The sequence below is a fragment of the Amphiprion ocellaris genome, chromosome 23 (assembly GCF_022539595.1).
Source record: "Amphiprion ocellaris isolate individual 3 ecotype Okinawa chromosome 23, ASM2253959v1, whole genome shotgun sequence".
Lineage (NCBI taxonomy): Eukaryota > Metazoa > Chordata > Actinopteri > Pomacentridae > Amphiprion > Amphiprion ocellaris.
In genome coordinates, this window is record NC_072788.1 from 21,788,479 (window position 1) to 21,807,563 (window position 19,085).

The 19,085-nt window shown below is 41.4% G+C and overlaps 1 protein-coding gene and 1 long non-coding RNA gene across 4 annotated transcripts in view; both read right to left on the reverse strand.

The window, feature by feature from the left end:
* The window catches only part of nhsl2 (NHS-like 2), a 228,856-nt gene that overhangs the window by 143,922 nt on the left and 65,849 nt on the right, over positions 1-19,085 (reverse strand). The gene's annotated exons all lie outside the window — the stretch shown is intronic.
* Positions 17,644-18,975, reverse strand: LOC129348101 (uncharacterized). Its single transcript, XR_008600530.1, has 2 exons — positions 17,967-18,975; positions 17,644-17,864 (listed from the first exon to the last, which is right to left on the reverse strand). It is a non-coding gene; the product is annotated as an uncharacterized LOC129348101 (long non-coding RNA).

A 19,085-nucleotide genomic window follows, 5' to 3' on the forward strand; every position in this document is an offset into this window, starting at 1 on the left:
GGGTCTTGGGGAGCTAAGAAATAAAGGTCTTTGGGTTCAAACAAACCTTAAAAAGTCAACCTAAACACTATTCTTAAGCTAATTCTACGTCTAGACCCAGTTCATAACCTTAAACCAGCTTAGCGATAATGTGAGGAGGACAAAACATATTCTTTACACAAGCTTTTCCTTCCTGGAAGCCATTTTATCCATAAATGTAAATAAGTGCAACAACATGGGCACACAATCACTCCACATTCCTCCTCCAGCTCCACATTGTTGTGCTGCGGGGGGATTAGGCCGACCCAGTGTTTTGGTATTTAGTTCTGCTCTATTATGCTGTTTAATTTCATTTGCCTCCTGCCGTGTTACCCCGTAGTCCCTTAATCAAATAATAATCAGTGTTGTTAGTCGGTGGTTAAACATTTAGCTCCCCTCAAAGCCAAAGAACAATACAAATGCATCAGGAAACCGCCGAAATTCGATCAAGCCAAGTTTGCGGCGGCATCTGTAACCGGTCGCTTTTGTTCATTCGAGGGGTTTTGTTACGAAATGAATTGCGCGCAATTTAAAATAAAGGCATATCTGCTTATGGCAAATGAATCATAAATAATGAAGGAATGATGCAGTATTTGGTTGGTATCATCAAGCATATCCTGTAAAGATGCTGAAAGACAAACTTCAGGGGATGTTTTAAATTCTACAAAAATCAAAGCAGAATTGGAACCATATCTTCCTCATACTTTCCTAAAGGCATGCATAAACAGATCGTTTAGGAGTCAAAGCCATCTGAGACGTTGTAATAACAAGCTTTTCACAAAGGATCTGCAGCTCATTCCGCCACGGAAACCTCAAGCCAGTTACTGCTATTGCTGGTTGAAGCTGGAATGCAGAAATTACAACATGTTTTTTATTGTCATGCAATAGCTTTGAAGGAATAAACCTGGTTTAAAAAGTGGTCTTTTTCCTAATGTTTCCAGTAGAGGAGCAGAGTATACTTCAGTATTTTTCATAATTAGGGCAAAGTTTTGGTGAATACTTCTACTTCTGCTTGTAGAAACTTTCAAACGAACACTATTTTACTACCAAAATGTCGGGGTTTCACTAAATGTGTCCCATCGTTTTAAAGTGCACATAACTTGTGAGCGCTGGCAGCCTGTAAAATGCCCTGAAGACTTCCCTGAAGAGCCCCGCAGCAACAAAAACATATGATGTCATCACTGTGAGATGCTGCTGGGTGATGACATCACCACGGGCGCAGACGAGAAGCGTGGGAAACCACATCAGGTTTTAAGGAAACTGATAGAAAGGCTGCGATGAGAAATCCAAGACCGAAGCCAAATCCACATCCATGTTTGGTTAAAGAACACTGAAGCCATCTGTAGTTTGTGTTATGCAACAGTTTGCAGCACGAGAACCAAAAACAAGCACTAACTGAAGAAATAATGCAAATTACACACAATGGTAATATGGGATACAGATCAGAAACAGGTACAAGACAAAGTAGTGTCCGATCCCATTCTGAAGATCAAAATTGGGGCCGATTAAGACTTTTTTTTAACAGATCGACATCAACATAAACCTCAGGTAAATCTTTAAATATATCCTCTGTCTCAAAATTTGTGGCAGGATGCAAGGTATGCAAATCTTACTAATCTTCTGAAGCAATACTTTCAATCAAAAACTTTAATTGTTGACACAAATTGTCCTACTTGATTGCTATTTGCTCAAACACGAGCTCTTTTCAAAGGTCATTAAACACCACATAAGTCTTTGTCATGGTGCCCGTTGCTAGCTAAACCTCCACAATGCTCTCTGCTTGCCCACATCGTACAAGTAACCACCTCCTCTGGTTCCTACTGTACTAAACAGCAAATGGCTCCACCTGGGGGATCAACCAGGTACTACAGTTGATCTACAATACTGGAAGTGTGCGTTATCTAGGAAGATGGTATCGGCAAATACTAAATATTAAATGACTCGGTTTGGATTGGGGACAAAAAAAATATTAAGGAATCTAAAGGATACCCATTTCAAAGGCTAACAGACCCTGAATCAAAATATTGTCGACTCAATTAAAGAGACATCAGCTTTGGCAGCTGCGTGATTTTCCTGCAATGAATGAGCAATCATAGCCCAAACCAACAACTATACATGCCATTTTCACTTAGTTTCATAGTGTTTAGGGTGTCTAACTGCAAAAACACTCAATGATACAGATGGAAGCTGTAATTTGGTCCTATATCTGAGTTATTTAATTTCTATAAAGTTGGAGTGTGTCCTTTATTTGCATTCAAGGATGTCGATATTGGCTTGTGAACTCTTGTCCTTAGTAAGTTTGTTGGACATTTTGGGGGAGAGGATCATGTTGTCAGAAATCCTTGCATTATTTTGTAGCACCATACTGTCTAAAATAATTTCTTAGATGCCAAAATGGTGGAGTTGTGGTTATTTAAGTGACTGGCTATGATTTATTCAAGTCCAATGAGGCTGCAGACCAGAACAAGGACACTGTAAAGTCCTGTGATAAGATTACCAACTACCATCACCAGCTGCAGTCCAAGATGGTGGAGTTCATAAAGATCTGAGAAATACATCCAGTGTTGTCAAAATCAGCAAGTCAGTCTTGTTTTTTTTCACTAATTATATATTTTGTGACCTCAAGCATCTACAAATTCACCAAATAACATCCCATCCTAATGTGAAAATCAATCCATGCCACAGTAAATCCCTACACAGGTTATAAAAATGCAATATTGCAACATTATGGAATGAATTTAAGAGTTTAACACTTAAAGACTAAACTAATTTGCTTCAGGTGAAAAAAAATGTTCAAACTAATGGCTTAGAAAGATGCAAATTAAACCAATATGTACATGACTATATCATACTCTAAACTCCCTATGTCAACAAAGGAGCTTCCTCTGACTGAAACTCCTTCACACGAGGGCCTAAAGGTCTTTATTTATGACTTGTTATATAGCACACACAACACTAAAAGCAGTGGTTGCAACTGAGTTTGTCTTCACACATCACTGTGAGTTCAATATATAATAGTAAACAATGTGTAATATTTATATTTCCAGGTCAGGCTGAGATCACAACAAGTAAAAACTATCATTTTTAAAAGGGTCGAACCCAAAGGGAACCAATCTTGAAGACAATGTTCAATCCAGACCAAAGTTCTGCCCAACCCTACCCTGATCCTACAGCCTGATATTAGCCCCAACTTCAACATTTATTTGTTGTCTGTTTATACAAGTCAGTGTTATCAACCCTAGCAAGTGAGTCTTGTTATTTCTTTTGAATTAATTACATATTTTGTGATCTCAAACAACAACAAATTCAGCAAATAACATCCCATCCTAATGTGAAGATCAATCCAGGCCACAGTAAACCCCTTCACAGGTTATAAAATACAATATTACAACATCACAACTTGAATTTAAGAGTTTAACACTTAAAGACTGAACTAATTTGCTTCCGTTGACAAAAACGGTTCAATCTAATTGCTTAAAAAGAGGCAGAAATAAGTTTGGTCTTTAAAAGCCGACGAGTACAAGATGTACTGTGCATCTGCTCTTTTTCTAATGAGCCTCAGTGATTGCTTCTCATACTGTACACACTAAAGACCTTTATGGGGTTTACACTTGTGCCCTGAATATTTATGTACATTAATGTAAACTTCAGTCTCCGGCTCCTCGGGCAGGGTGACTGCATTCTGCTCTGGCCGGCTTTCACACATTCCTGCAGTCCAGAGAAAATCGGCTAATCCCTGGAGAGCAGATAACCTAATACTGCTGGACACGCTGCGGTCGGACGCCTGGGACAAGAAGTTCTCAGCTGAACCAAACGAGGTGACGACTTCCACAACATTCTGGATTAGTTTTGGGAAACAGTGCATGTTTGCTTTACATGTTGTTTTTTGAATGCCATTTAAAGCTATTTATAATTTATGTTGCATTTGAATATGCTCAGAGGTTTTATATTGCAAGAACAAGTATTTAAGTAGCTACTCTTTTAAAGCCTTACAACTATAACCTGCTGCAGGCGAAGCTGAAGGATAATTAGTCATTGTCAAACTTATGAAGGAGTGTGTATCTGTGTGTATTTTAGGGGATATCACAGACACAAATGCTGCTACCAGTCTGAGAGCAATTTTCTGTCCCAGTGGAGGTTTCCATTGGGGGAAAAATGAGTTTAGTCAGGGATGAAGCTTAATCCTTGGCTGTGAAATTGGCCCTGATCTCTTTGGGAGGTACTGAGACAGTGATGGGACACAAATCTATGCTTTAATAACAAAACACCTTAGAGAACCGAAAAAACGAGAGAATGGGGCAGCTTTAGAAAATCAGCAGGGTGAAAGTGACACTATAATTACGAGTTCAACATGTGACTTTTACCAGGAGTTAACCGACAGTAGAATCACAGGACCACCAGTGCGTTTTCCGCAACCGCAAACAAAGCTGTAAGTGACACAGAAACCCCAAACACCACAACAGCCTGAAGGAAAATCCACCACCTCTTAAAGGAGAGTTCAAGAGATTCGTTGGATACTGCAGAAAGTCTGGTGTGTCTCAATCTTTGAAAATCTGCAAGGAGTATCAGGACATTTCACAAATAATTCGTGACAACAAGCTGTGTTGGAATAATCTGCCTTGAAAGGTTGAAAATTGCAATTTTAAGCAAATTATCAAATCGCAAAGAGTGCAATACAGGTAGCTACCATTCAAAAGTTTGGGTCATGTTCTCCATGAAAACTCATACTTTTATTCATGTGCTAACATAACTGCACAAGGGTTTTCTAATCATCAATTAGCCTTTTAACACCATTAGCTAACACAATGTAGCATTAGAACACAGGAGTGATGGTTGCTGGAAATGTTCCTCTGTACCCCTATGGAGATATTCCATTAAAAATCAGCTGTTTCCAGCTAGAATAGTCATTCACCACATTAAAAATGTCTAGACCATATTTCTGATTGATTTAATGTTATTTTCATTGAAGAAAACTGCTTTTCTTTCAAAAATAAGGACATTTCTAAGTGACCCCAAACTTTTGAACAGTAGTGTATGTCATGTCACCCTCCTTGATGCATATTTTTTTGGAGACTCCTGTTGAGGTTGAAGCCTCATTGGAGAGTGAATTAATGAAAAGTAATAATAGATTAAACTTCATGCTAGCATCTACGATTGCAGCAAGACGTTCAGTGATTCTACATTTTAAATAAGAACTCTAATGCACATAATCTGTGAGATCATGAGTTTTTAGAAACCTTAAATCAGCACTTGCAAGAGTAGCTTGTTGAAATGTCTCTGCAGCAGCTCTCTATCTGACTTCAGAGTTTCTGCACCGACTGTTTGCTTCTGCAGAGAGATTTTTAACTATGTTGGAGGAACCAGAAACACTTTCCTGAACTTACTGAGACAGGCAGATCTGACACTGCTCTCCTCTGGGATTCCTGGTTCAGCTCCGGTCTTTTCACACTGTTGTACAAACTAGACAAACGCTACCGTCGATGAGAAAGAAATTTTTGCAGCATTCGCGTAAAAGACAAGCCTGTGCGTTTGATGGGTGGATTGAAGATATCGTGTGTGTGCAGACTGTGCCTTCGAGTCAAGAAATGCAGAGTGGCACATTTATGTCACTACAGTGAAAATCAGGAGGGGAGATGATCTTAAACACACACATGAGCACGCATCAAGAAATACATGACAGTGTGTGCAGTTGGGTTCATTATATCAGAATGCCTTAGATATATTTCTACATTTGTTTACATGCTTCTATTGTTGATACACATTCAACACCCTGCTGTTTAATATCTACAAAATGTTCAAGACAGATGTCAAGGCGCCCAGCGACAACCAGCACTCTGCAAAAAGAAACGACACAGAAACTAAATCTGCAGCATTTACCCATCAATAAACCTCTGCTTTCCGTGTTGCATAACAGTGTTTGAACTGAAACCTGATTTATTAAAGTTTATACATTAGATGCTCAAACACACACTGCAGCAAGATTGCAAGATAAAAATGTAATTGTGTAGCCTTCTGAATCTCTGAGTTGAATTTAATGAACCAATACGTATCACAAAAGACAGAAAAGACTCAAAAATCTAAGTGTTTTCTTTATTTCTGCACTTAACTAGCAAGCAGGTCAGTTTTTATAAGAGCCAACTAAGTAACTGTAGATAAAAATCTGCTTATGCAGAACAAAACCATGTCAAAAAAGACATGACGCTTATTGCAGGTTTCGCTGCAAGAATGCTTGGTTTGAGAAAAATAAGAACAGTGTTGAATGCAGGAATTAGACAAGTGAAACTGACTCTGAAACGGAGGTAGAAGAGCATCTCAGCACTGTAAATGAGGCAAAGCAGCATCCCACAACAAACATAGCAGTGTTGCCTCAACACCAGAAAAGCCACAGAAAAGACAGTGATTTCAAAGACCCGAGAGTTGTCTCTCGTTGTTTGTCTGATCTGTAGCAAGGAAACACCAACCGCATATAATATCTGACAGATCATATGCTCCTCTCCGGAGATCGCTGAAGGTTGTACTCTTCACAGTGTTCACTATGCTTGGAATAAAAAGCTGCTTTGAGGAAAATTGCTGTGTCAAAATTCATAAGAGAGAAAAAAGTAAAGTGTTCATCAAATTGTGAACCACATAGAGAAATATGCATCAAAACTTTGCAAGAGAAGGAGTTACACACCACTAATGCATGCTTATAGCAAATCTACAGCACAGAAACCTTGGTAGTATGCTTTACAACCAAAACATATGACTGTTATGACTCCTATTGCTTTAAAAAACAAGAAAAGCACTCCGCAGTACTCCGCCAAGGCTGCTCAGTCGTATCATTTCTGATGGATGAAATTCTGAAAAATTTTGTGGCAGAAATCACATCACCAAAGAATGTGTCCACTTAATGCCTACGAACAAAATGACCTTGCACTGAGCACAGGTGTGTGTTATGCATGTGGATGTTATGTACAGATACCGAATCCCGTGACCTAAATATGTAGTGGGCGGCGGGAATTGATGGGACTCAGAAACACCCCCACAATTTAATCAATTGCTCCTTGTATCATTTCCGACGGATAAGTCCCGATTAGTCCACAGCGGTGGATTTGTAATAGGATCAAAATCATGTGATCGTTAGCAGGCAGCTGACGTAGCCCTCACTTGTCATAGTTACAGTGCTGTCGTGCCGCTATCTCGTAATGATACAGAAATCTTTAACAAATCCATGGATCCAGACTATAAGCTGCATCACTGCCAAAATATAATCACTTGGTCCTTGTGTCATTTCTGACCTTCCCTGAAAATTTCATCCAAATCCATTTGTCCGTTTTTGAGTAATGTTGCGAACAGACTAACAGACAAACCATCACCGATCGTCACATTATTCCGCCAAGGCTCCGCCCCCTTGTCAGAGTAATAACTGTACAATTTTAAACTATGGAATTCTTGTGACCTTGTCATGCTTTAAGCTCCATATGTCAACAAAGGAGCTTCCTCTGACTGAAACTCCAACAGTCATGAGGCCCTAAACATCTTTATTTATGACCCTACTTATAGAACATACACATGTTCAACACTAAAGCAGTTGTCAACCTGAAAATACATTTTGTCTCTCTGGATAAACGTAAACATATCAGTCAGAGATAAATATAGATGATTTAAAGAGAAATCAATGGTAACCTGGGAGCTTGTAGCTGAGTTTGTCTTCACACATGACTAAGTTCAATAAATAATAGTAAACAATGGCTAACACTTAAATTTCTAGACCAGGGTTAGAGTTAGGGTCAAGTAAAAACAACCATTTTTAGGTTGAGCCCAAATGGAGCCAATCTGTTCAATCCAGACTTAAGTTCTACCCAACCCTACCCCAATCCTACAGCCTGATCTTCACCCCAACTGAAACAATTCCACAGCAAACCCAATCTAAACACCACCTAAACCCAATTTCAAGCCTGGATCCCCACCACACCTGATCTTAAACCCACCTTAAATCCATTTGACAAGATCCTGACTCGGGCACAATCCAAGCCCGGACTGCAGCCTGTCTCTACGCTTCATCACATAGCTTCAGCTGCCTTAATTCAACAAGCCTCGAACCATTTTAGTTGGCAGCTCAGAATATTAATTTGACAACTCATACAGTTATCAGGACGAGACTGAGAAACCCCCCTCGGTCATCTTTAAAGAGGACAGTTATGAATTTAGTAGTCGATATTGCTCCTCCACAGCTGGGTAACTTTTAAATAACAGTCTTGTCATGTTAAAAACCATCCTGCACAGTCAAAATAATAAAAAACTGTGATAACTGGGCAGCATTGAAAGACTATAAAAATGGTGAAATTAATGGAAGACATCTGTGAAATAATGATAAGTTGAGCTAATTAAATACGGTACAACGGTGTCATATTACAGCCACATATTGTAAATGAACGCAGGTACTTCGGTGGACATCGTGATTGTAAATGTACAAATTACTGTTTGATTTTTGATGTGTACATTATGTACAATTTAGCCTTGTTTACATATAACATAATACTTTTTGCTGTGATTTTATTGAATATTATTTTCAATTAACACAGCAGTTTTTAAAAAGCCACATTTTATCCTAAACATGTTTAATTCTTCTATCAAATAACAGGAAATATCTGTAAAATAACTTTTTTTTTCTTCAGTTTTATGATCAAACATTGTAAGAGAACATATTACCATTTGTAAAAATACAGATTATTTATAGCGTTGGCCTTTTCTATTTATCTATAATTTAATAAAACAAGGTAAAATTTAACAGCAAATTGTTGAAACTGTTATAAAACACCTTAATTTTTTCCACAATTTGTCTAAAAATCTACATCCTGCAACAGCTAAAGTTGCAAGTGGAGTCAGTAAACAGCATAAAAATGTAGATTCTTGTTGCTGTCCTACAAATTCAAAGATTAGCAGAAGAAGAAGAGGCTTTAATGGAAAAACAGATTCCTCCCCCTCCCACATACCTGAGAGCAGTTCAACTCGGGCGTGCTGAAGAAGAAAGGAAACTGCAAACAAACAAAGAAAACAGCTGGACAGAGAGAAAAGAGAGGGACGAACACTAATGTGGCGCCTTCAGACAGTGAAAGCTGAGCTGTGATGGACTGACTGTGTGTCCCTCTTCTTCTTCTGCATGAATAACTGAAGCCAGACTTTTTCTGCTCCCTGGAGGGATGAAGAAGTCTGGAGGAGGAGGAAGACGAGGATGTCCTCATTTTACTCTCATGTCGCTCCACCATCACCTCCTCTGAATCTCTCCCACTCTGTGTCACTATCCTTGCATCACTCCTCGGTGACATTACTAAATAAAAGCTTCCGTCATTCTGTCTCCTTCGTCTGACTCTCTCCGTGCCGGCTCCGGGGTGGGCGTGGGGGCTCATGGCCCTTGCTTCCTAGTGGTGCGGCCTGGTCCTCCCTCCGGGGCGGGGTGCTGCATGCGGCTGGCCCGTGGTGGGGCTGTGGCGCCTACCGGGGCGCTGCTCTAGCGCTGCGACTTCTGGGGGTTTCGGTGCTGGCCGGGCCGGTCGGGTTCGTGTGGGCTCACCTTGGCCTCTTGCCTCCGGGCTCTGGGGGCCCTCTGCATCAGTACCGGTGGTCTTACTACCTGTCTCCCCCGCTGCCCTCTCCTCATGGGCCGGATCCACACCAGACTGCCTCTTACTGTGCACTTCACACACTCCACACGTCACTGTATATAGTTAGTCTTAGGCACATATAGGGACACAACAGCTAGGGCCCCGAGAGCAGGTGGGGGCAGGAATGATGGGCTCTGTGGTGGGGCGGATGGCAGGGCTCTACGGCCTTGTCTCTTCCCCATCACCCTCTTGCTTGCCTCCCCTGCTCTCTAATTTCTTTTTAATGCACCACACACACTCACACCTTGGGGGTAGGTCTGGGACGGCTCGGGGAACTTGGGCCAGGGTAGGCTGCAGAGTAGCCATCCTCTGTGGTCCTCTGGCCCGCCCCCTGGACGCCTCGCCCAGCCTCCCCACTTTTAATGCACCACATGACACTCAGGGTTACACTATCACGGTGCAGGGATAATGTCTCCAGTCTGGGATCGGGAGACATATTAACAGGGAGTAATGGGGGGATCTCACTAATATGGCCTCACTGGTGGGACCCGGCCCCCTTATAGCTATGGTGTGGCGGGGGTGGACCATCATCCGTGTTGCTGTGGCTGGGGGGTCCCCGGGACCTGGGGGCTGTGGTCGGGGGGGGGTTCTCCTGCGTGCCCGACGGGTCCGGGCAGGTGCGATGGCTCTTGGTGGGCTGCGAGGGCTGGAGTGGCCGTCCTGGTGGGCGCTGTGGCTGTACTGCGGGCTGGTGGCATGTGGTGGCTCTGTCCTGGTGGGTTGTCAGGGCGCATTGCGGGGAGTGGGGGCCCTGGGTGTACTGCGCTCACCTGGGGCCTGGTGCGGGGGGGGTATGCGGGGTGCCTCCCTGTTGGCGTCGCCGGGCCCCACCACACTGTCCATTTTTACCCTCTGGACTCACATCGGGTCCCGGCTCCGATTTCCTCTGGCCGGCTCCCGGTGGTGGCCTGCCTTGTGATGGGCTGGTTGCCATCCCTTCGGTGGGCCGCTCGGCCCCTGTGTCTGGCTTCCTGGCTGTGTGGGGCCGTTGGCCCCCTCGGGGGAGGGGGAGGGGGTGGGGGTGGGCGGGTCGGGTGGTGGGGTGGGGGGTTTGGTGGGGACTGGGGTGGGCGGGGTTAGGGTTTGGGTGGCGGGTGGGTCCTCGTGCCCCGGGCCACCTGGGTCGGTCTGGGCGCGCAGGGGGTGTCAGTAGCTGCTCCCTCTTGTTCTCCGGGTTCGCGTCGTTCACGGTGGCCCCGGTGGCTCTCTGGGGGTGCCGCCCTGTGGCTCCTACGGCCTGGGGGGAGGGATGCCCTGTTGGCTTGGCCCTGCCTTGCCGTGACTGCTGTTCTGGGCTTCGGGGTTCTTCACACTTGCATGTTTGATCAGGTCTTGCCAGCTACTGCCGAGTCCCATTTCAGCGATTGATGGGTCCCGCCAGAATGTGCTGAGAATTTCTCCAGTCTCTACCCTAAACTCATTCTCTCTCGCACTAGTATCCTTTTCTGGCCTATTCTATTCTATTCTATACTATCAAGACACCCACAATTATGGTGCTCAGTACCATTTGTTCATTTATTATTGAATCTCTTTTTCTTTTGTGTTGGTTTGGTTTTCTTTTCTTTTTTCAAATTTTTATTTATTTTTTTTTTATTGATGGGCAGTTAGTAGTTAGGCATAACACACCACCTTACAATCTTTAATTGCAATAGCAACGCCTGTTATTTTCTATCCCTGTTCATCCTGTTCATCCTGTTCGTCCAGTCCAGTCTTTGTTTCCCCCACACATCACTGAGGTGTAGCACTGCACTCCCTGGCTCATAATAGGGAATTCTAATAAAGAATATCTGCTTAGCTTTCAGGGAGGGCCGGTGATGGTCACACACATGCACTAAATATTAAAATATTTGGCTGCAAGACTAAAATATGCATCAATCTCATATAATGTTGACTCCCCTTTTGTGGAGTTAAACAATGAGAACAAATGCAGACAAAAAAAAAAAAAAAAAAAGGGTCGAACCCAAAGGGAACCAATCTTGAAGACAATGTTCAATCCCGACCAAAGTTCTGCCCAACCCTACCCTGATCCTACAGCCTATTAGCCCCAACTTCAACATTTATTTGTTGTCTATTTATACAAGTCAGTGTTATCAACCCTAGCAAGTGAGTCTTGTTATTTCTTTTGAATTAATTATATATTTTGTGATCTCAAACAACAACAAATTCAGCAAATAACATCCCATCCTAATGTGAAAATCAATCCAGGCCACAGTAAACCCCTTCACAGGTTATAAAATACAATATTACATCACAACTTGAATTTAAGAGTTTAACACTTAAAGACTGAACTAATTTGCTTCCGTTGACAAAAACGGTTCAATCTAATTGCTTAAAAAGAGGCAGAAATAAGTTTGGTCTTTAAAAGCCGACGAGTACAAGATGTACTGTGCATCTGCTCTTTTTCTAATGAGCCTCAGTGATTGCTTCTCATACTGTACACACTAAAGACCTTTATGGGGTTTACACTTGTGCCCTGAATATTTATGTACATTAATGTAAACTTCAGTCTCCGGCTCCTCGGGCAGGGTGACTGCATTCTGCTCTGGCCGGCTTTCACACATTCCTGCAGTACAGAGAAAATCGGCTAATCCCTGGAGAGCAGATAACCTAATACTGCTGGACACGCTGCGGTCGGACGCCTGGGACAAGAAGTTCTCAGCTGAACTCTGGAATCAAACGAGGTGAAGACTTCCACAACATTCTGGATTAGTTTTGGTAAACAGTGCATGCTTGCTTTACATGTTGTTTTTTGAATGCCATTTAAAGCTATTTATCATTTATGTTGCATTTGAATATGCTCAGAGGTTTTATATTGCAAGAACAAGTATTTAAGTAGCTACTCTTTTAAAGCCTTACAACTATAACCTGCTGCAGGCGAAGCTGAAGGATAATTAGTCATTGTCAAACTTATGAAGGAGTGTGTATCTGTGTGTATTTTAGGGGATATCACAGACACAAATGCTGCTACAAGTCTGAGAACAATTTTCTGTCCCAATGGAGGTTTCCATTGGGGGAAAAATGAGTTTAGTCAGGGATGAAGCTTAATCCTTGGCTGTGAAATTGGCCCTGATCTCTTTGGGAGGTACTGAGACAGTGATGGGACACAAATCTATGCTTTAATAACAAAACACCTTAGAGAACCGAAAAAACGAGAGAATGGGGCAGCTTTAGAAAATCAGCAGGGTGAAAGTGACACTATAATTACGAGTTCAACATGTGACTTTTACCAGGAGTTAACCGACTGTAGAATCACAGGACCACCAGTGCGTTTTCCGCAACCGCAAACAAAGCTGTAAGTGACACAGAAACCCCAAACACCACAACAGCCTGAAGGAAAATCCACCACCTCTTAAAGGAGAGTTCAAGAGATTCGTTGGATACTGCAGAAAGTCTGGTGTGTCTCAATCTTTGAAAATCTGCAAGGAGTATCAGGACATTTCACAAATAATTCGTGACAACAAGCTGTGTTGGAATAATCTGCCTTGAAAGGTTGAAAATTGCAATTTTAAGCAAATTATCAAATCGCAAAGAGTGCAATACAGGTAGCTACCATTCAAAAGTTTGGGTCATGTTTTCCATGAAAACTCACACTTTTATTCATGTGCTAACATAACTGCACAAGGGTTTTCTAATCATCAATGAGCCTTTCAACACCATTAGCTAACACAATGTAGCATTAGAACACAGGAGTGATGGTTGCTGGAAATGTTCCTCTGTACCTCTATGGAGATATTCCATTAAAAATCAGCTGTTTCCAGCTAGAATAGTCATTCACCACATTAAAAATGTCTAGACCATATTTCTGATTGATTTAATGTTATTTTCATTGAAGAAAACTGCTTTTCTTTCAAAAATAAGGACATTTCTAAGTGACCCCAAACTTTTGAACAGTAGTGTATGTCATGTCACCCTCCTTGATGCATATTTTTTTGGAGACTCCTGTTGAGGTTGAAGTATGGAGGACTAAAAGTGCCAAAATTAAATACATAAATACATCATTAAATAATTAATTAAATATGTCATTAATTAATTAAAATTGGAATTAAATATGTCATTAATTAATTAAAATTGGAATTAAATAATTAAATGTGTTATTAAATAAATATATCATTAAATAATTAAATATGTCATTAATTAGTTAAAATTTGAATTAAATATGTCATTAATTAATTAAAATTGGAATTAAATACATAAATGTGTTATTAAATATGTCATTAATTTATTAAAATAACAATTATTTTAAGTAAAAAACATATTTCATTATTTCACGATTTAATTAATTATTTCATGGTCCTTGTGTTGCAGTGGATCATGAATTAATTTTATCTGTCAACCTCGCCCGTCAAAGTCCGTGGGCGGGACTAACGTGAATCTAGTCTAATCCACTGCTTTTGTCTGCCTTGAAACCGGAAGTAGAAGTCTTTCTAAACATGGAGGCTGTGTAGAGGGAGAGTCGCTGTGAACTTTCTAGAGAGTTGGTGAGAGATATTTTAGACCTTGCAGAGTATGTGGAAGCAGGACCTGCTGACCGCGAGCATGTAGCGTGTAAAGCAGAGGAATTTATTGAAGTTGTTGAAGTTATTTCCGCACTTTCCGACCAAGATGTTGACCGTAGAGTGACTGCAAATTTAGAGGAAGTACTCCGCCGGTTTTCTGGTACCAGGGTGCAACAGGAGCACACACAGGGACCAGGGCGTTTGGCATACCGAGGGGAGTTCTGGAACATCACGTTCTTTGTGGATTACCAGCCTGTCAAATTGCAGCGATGCTCGGAGTGTCGAGCGCTTTTCCTTTAGGACCTACTCGGCGCGGCACGGCTCCGCTCGTCTTTGTTTAGCCGCGATTCCACAAGCATCTACTCGGCACGGTACGGCTCGTCTCATCTTTGTTTGCGAGCGTTTCCATACGGACTAATTTTCAGCACCTTCTCGACTGAGGTTCCCAGCGAGCTGAGATGAGCCGATAATGTGGCGTTTACATAGTGCAGCCCACTGATAGGGCAGGGAGTGACGACACAGAGCAACTTCAGCACGAAAACAAAATCCTGCATTAAAAAATGACTGTAAACAGCGACGGTGTGCATTGCTCTTCACGAAACTCTCTGTTCTTCATAATTTTAATGTGACAGCCAGACCTGTACCGTGGGTGAATGAAGAGGTCGAGACTTTGTCTTTGGTGGCGGACCAAAGAATACAGAGAGAGCTGGACGGAGAAAGTTTATCAGGAGGTCTCTGAGCGGATGGCCGCTCACATATACAGTAGACTGTATATAAAGAGGACAGAAGCAGTGTAGGGAGAAGCTGAAAAAGCTCAAAAGTGACTATCGGTCCACCCAGGACCACAACGGCCGGCGTGGGTCAACCAGGAGGTGTTGGAAGAGGTTTAATGGACGCTATTTACTGGCACCGCACCGGCGAGCAACAGGAGGGAGACTCAGCTGCTGCATTATTGGAGACGTTCGAGGACGGTGAGTGTTTTGTGACTTCAAGAAACTTATACATCATTTATTCCATTGGTGGCAAGCTTTTTTTAAGCAAACAAGTATTTTTAGAAAGTAACGTCGTTGTCTCCTGTAGCAGACAATAAGATAGCTAGTTAGCCATCGGCGCTAACTCCGTGCTCTGCTTGTATTTCGTGCTGCTGTTTCTAACGTTTAGCTCTCAGAAGCTAATACTTCAGTCAGCATGCCGTGTTTTTCTTGTACTTAGAGTGAGTGTTTATTTCTGTTCAAGAATCCCTTTCCACATGCGAAGCCTACTCCATCTCCGTCGCGGAGCCCCCGGCTGCCCTGTCTCCTCTCCAGCACCAGCTCGGACACCGACACGTCACAGCAACGTCTTATCACCGGTAAGACACGGTAAACAGAGAGCATGGTTGATTTTCGCATTATTATTATTACTACAGGTGTAAATGCCTGCAAGCATGATCAGAACAACGAGACCAATGACCAAGAATTGAGGCAGGTGTAAATGCAAACTGTGCAGCAGCCAGCTCAGGAACGCGTGATGAAAGCTACATGTAGCTACAGTGACACATAAACAGAACACATGCAGCTGCATTTATTTTCCATTGATTTAACAAGTAAGTCACTCTAATTAATTTACGTTCTGGTGCAGTGTAGTATTGCAACCATTCTTCTTATAGTCACTAGGTAGCTGTGAAACTGAATGAAAATATACATAAAAATGAGAAAACACAGCTCTTCTTAGCAACTCCAAAATGTGCACAGGATGAAATGAAGTTCACACCACGTCGTTTTTGTTTGTGGTGGAGCAGTTACTGCTTGTGCTTTGGTTAAAGCGAAGAGTGCCAGAAGTTTATTAAAGTATCAAAGACATGATCATGATTGAAAATGGATGGACGGGTGGCTAAACACATCATAGCTGTGGAGTCCTTCCAGCTCCTGGGGACTACAATCTCTCAGGACCTCCTGAAAAAGGCTCAGCAGAGGATGTATTTCCTACGACAGCTGAGGAGACATGGCCTGCCACATGAGCTGTTGATCCAGTTCTACACTGCAGTCATCCGATCTGTCCTGTGCACCTCTGGATCAACCACACAGCAGGACAGAAACAGACTACAGCCCATAGTACAGACGGCAGAAAACATCATCAGAGACCCCACTCACCCTGGACATTTGGACTACAGTGCCCTGTACACAAAAATCACCACTACTGTGTTTATAGCAATTACCATTTTGCTAATGTGTTCATACATTCCAGTCTAGCTGTACATTTCTGTTTATATTGTGTTCTATTTTACTACTATTTCTTTTTCCTCCCTGTTCCTCTTTCTATTGTTTATTTTTTATTATTCTCTTCCATATTCCTAGGATGACACCAACAGCCGAAACCAAATTCCGTGTATATTGTGTACTTACTTGGCCATTAAAGCTGACTCTGATCACTTTTCTGTCTTTAGTCTAGGCAAGAGGAAAGGGGGCCACAGAAAATTGGACCTTCCTAGCATACTTGTGGAGATGCAGGCTGAGGAGGAGTGGAGTCATGCCCAGCATGATGAGAACATCTGATTGCTCCTCAGCGAGGCAAGAGAGAATGAAGCGGCCTTGCAGCGGGAGGAGATGGCCCAGAATACTGCCTTCAACCAGTCATTCCTGGGTGTGCTGGGGCAGCTGGGGTAGCTGGGTGGGCAGCCGGCGAGTGTGAGTGAGTCCACCTCCCATAGATTTACAAGTGCTGGTCATATAATTAGAATATCACGAAAAAGCTCGTCTTTTGGACAACTGTCAGGTCAGTAGTCTTCCCATGATTGTGTAGCCTACAGAACTAGGCTGAGAGACCATTTAAAGGCCTTTGCAGGTGTTTTGAGTTAATTAGCTGATTAGAGGTGTCTTCAATATTGAACCTTTCTACAATATTCTAATTTTCAGAGATACCAAATTTGAGATTTTTGTTAGTATTCAGGTATAATCATCAAAGTTAAGAGAAATAAACATTTGAAATATATCAGTCTCTGTGTAATGAATGAGTATAATATACAAGTTTCACTTTTTGAATGGAATTACTGAAATAATGAACAACTTTTTTCATGATATTCTAATTATATGACCAGCACCTGTAGTTGTATATAGTTTTACTTTTAGCCCTCCACTGTAGGAGAGGCCCACCACAGTTTGTACTTTGCACATTGTAAATAGTTTTGATTTTGCTGCTGACTAATAAACTATTTTGTGACTTATGTGATTGCATCATAACTTTTCATTTTGTCTGTTAAGATACTGGTAGGAAAAGAGTCAACAGTCTGAACCAAACAATTCTATATTCCCTAATAATGCATTTATGTTTAATGGGATTTAACATGTTTTAACACAGACTCCTTTATGGTTCATAATTCTGGTGACTGAATTACACCAAAGCAATACTGATTTATCAAACTGGAATTTTCTTAAAACAGCTGTTTTAATGTTTTGGCGTTTAATTTTTTATTTAATCTTGCTAACCTTCACAAACAAACAATAGCATAGACACATCTACAAAAGTTTATTGTCAGAATTGCATTAAAGAAAACAATAGCGGTCCGGGGACAGAAAAACAGAAGTATAACAAGAAGAATAACTTTGCATGACACGTAGTGCATCAGTGCATCCTGTACATCTCTGCCCTCCTCCTCTACACCTTGTGCCACTGCAGGCTCATGTGCTGCTGCTTCAGGTAAATCCCATGAAGTCTCATCAGAGAGCATCTGAAACACATACACAGCATACATATTTTAATACCTAATAGCGACAAACTGCAGCCATTACAGGACTGATACACGATAGCTAGCGAACTAGCATTAGCTTACCCTCATATGTCGTCTCGTTCATATCCTCGTCTTCGGCTTGATACTGCTGCATCGCCTCCCAAACTCTCCTGTGTGTCTCTTGAGTGTTTCGACTCGCCGCTCTCAGCTTTCTCCGACTCTTCTATTACTCTGAATCTGACAGAAAGCCACAGACCGAGCAGCAGGTGTACTATCGCCTCCACGTACATTGTTGCATTGCGTTTGTGTCGCACAGAAATGACGGTAAGGGACTTTCGGGCCACCGTGCTATGACGACTCAACCCACGATGAGGTGGTTCTCAATGTAATGGAAAAACAACTAAACCGAGACGAGCCGTGGCGCGCCGAGTAGATGCTAAAGGAAATGCTAAAGGAAAATTTGTCTTGCACCGCATGTATCAACATTTGGGAAAGAGGACCGAGTCTTTAGCAGTTGCTAATAAAGTTTTGTTTTATTGAGTATCCAAACCAACGTAGAGGTGAATAGCGCCACCCAGTGTATCGGAATGTGTTCACAAGCTCTGCGTCAATCCATTATCTGGAATCGATTTGCCTTGACTTGATGTGCAGGGTAACCAATCAGGTGTTAGGATCCGCCCACCGACTTTGACGGGCGAGGTTGACAGATAAAATAAATTCATGATCCACTGCAACACAAGGACCATGAAATAATTAATTAAATAGTGAAATAATGAAATATGTTTTTTACTTAAAATGAATTGGTATTTTAATGAATTAATGACATATTTAATAACACATTTATGTATTTAATTCCAATTTTAATTAATTAATGACATATTTAATTCCAATTTTAATTAATTAATGACATATTTAATTATTTAATGATATATTTATTTAATAACACATTTAAGTATTTAATTCCAATTTTAATTAATTAATGAAATATTTAATTCCAATTTTAATTAATTAATGAAATATTTAATTCCAATTTTAATTAATTAATGACATATTTAATTAATTATTTAATGATGTATTTATTTATTTAATTTTGGCACTTTTAGTCCTCCATATTGAAGCCTCATTGGAGAGTAAATTAATGAAAAGTAATAATAGATTAAACTTCATGCTAGCATCTACGATTGCAGCAAGACGTTCAGTGATTCTACATTTTAAATAAGA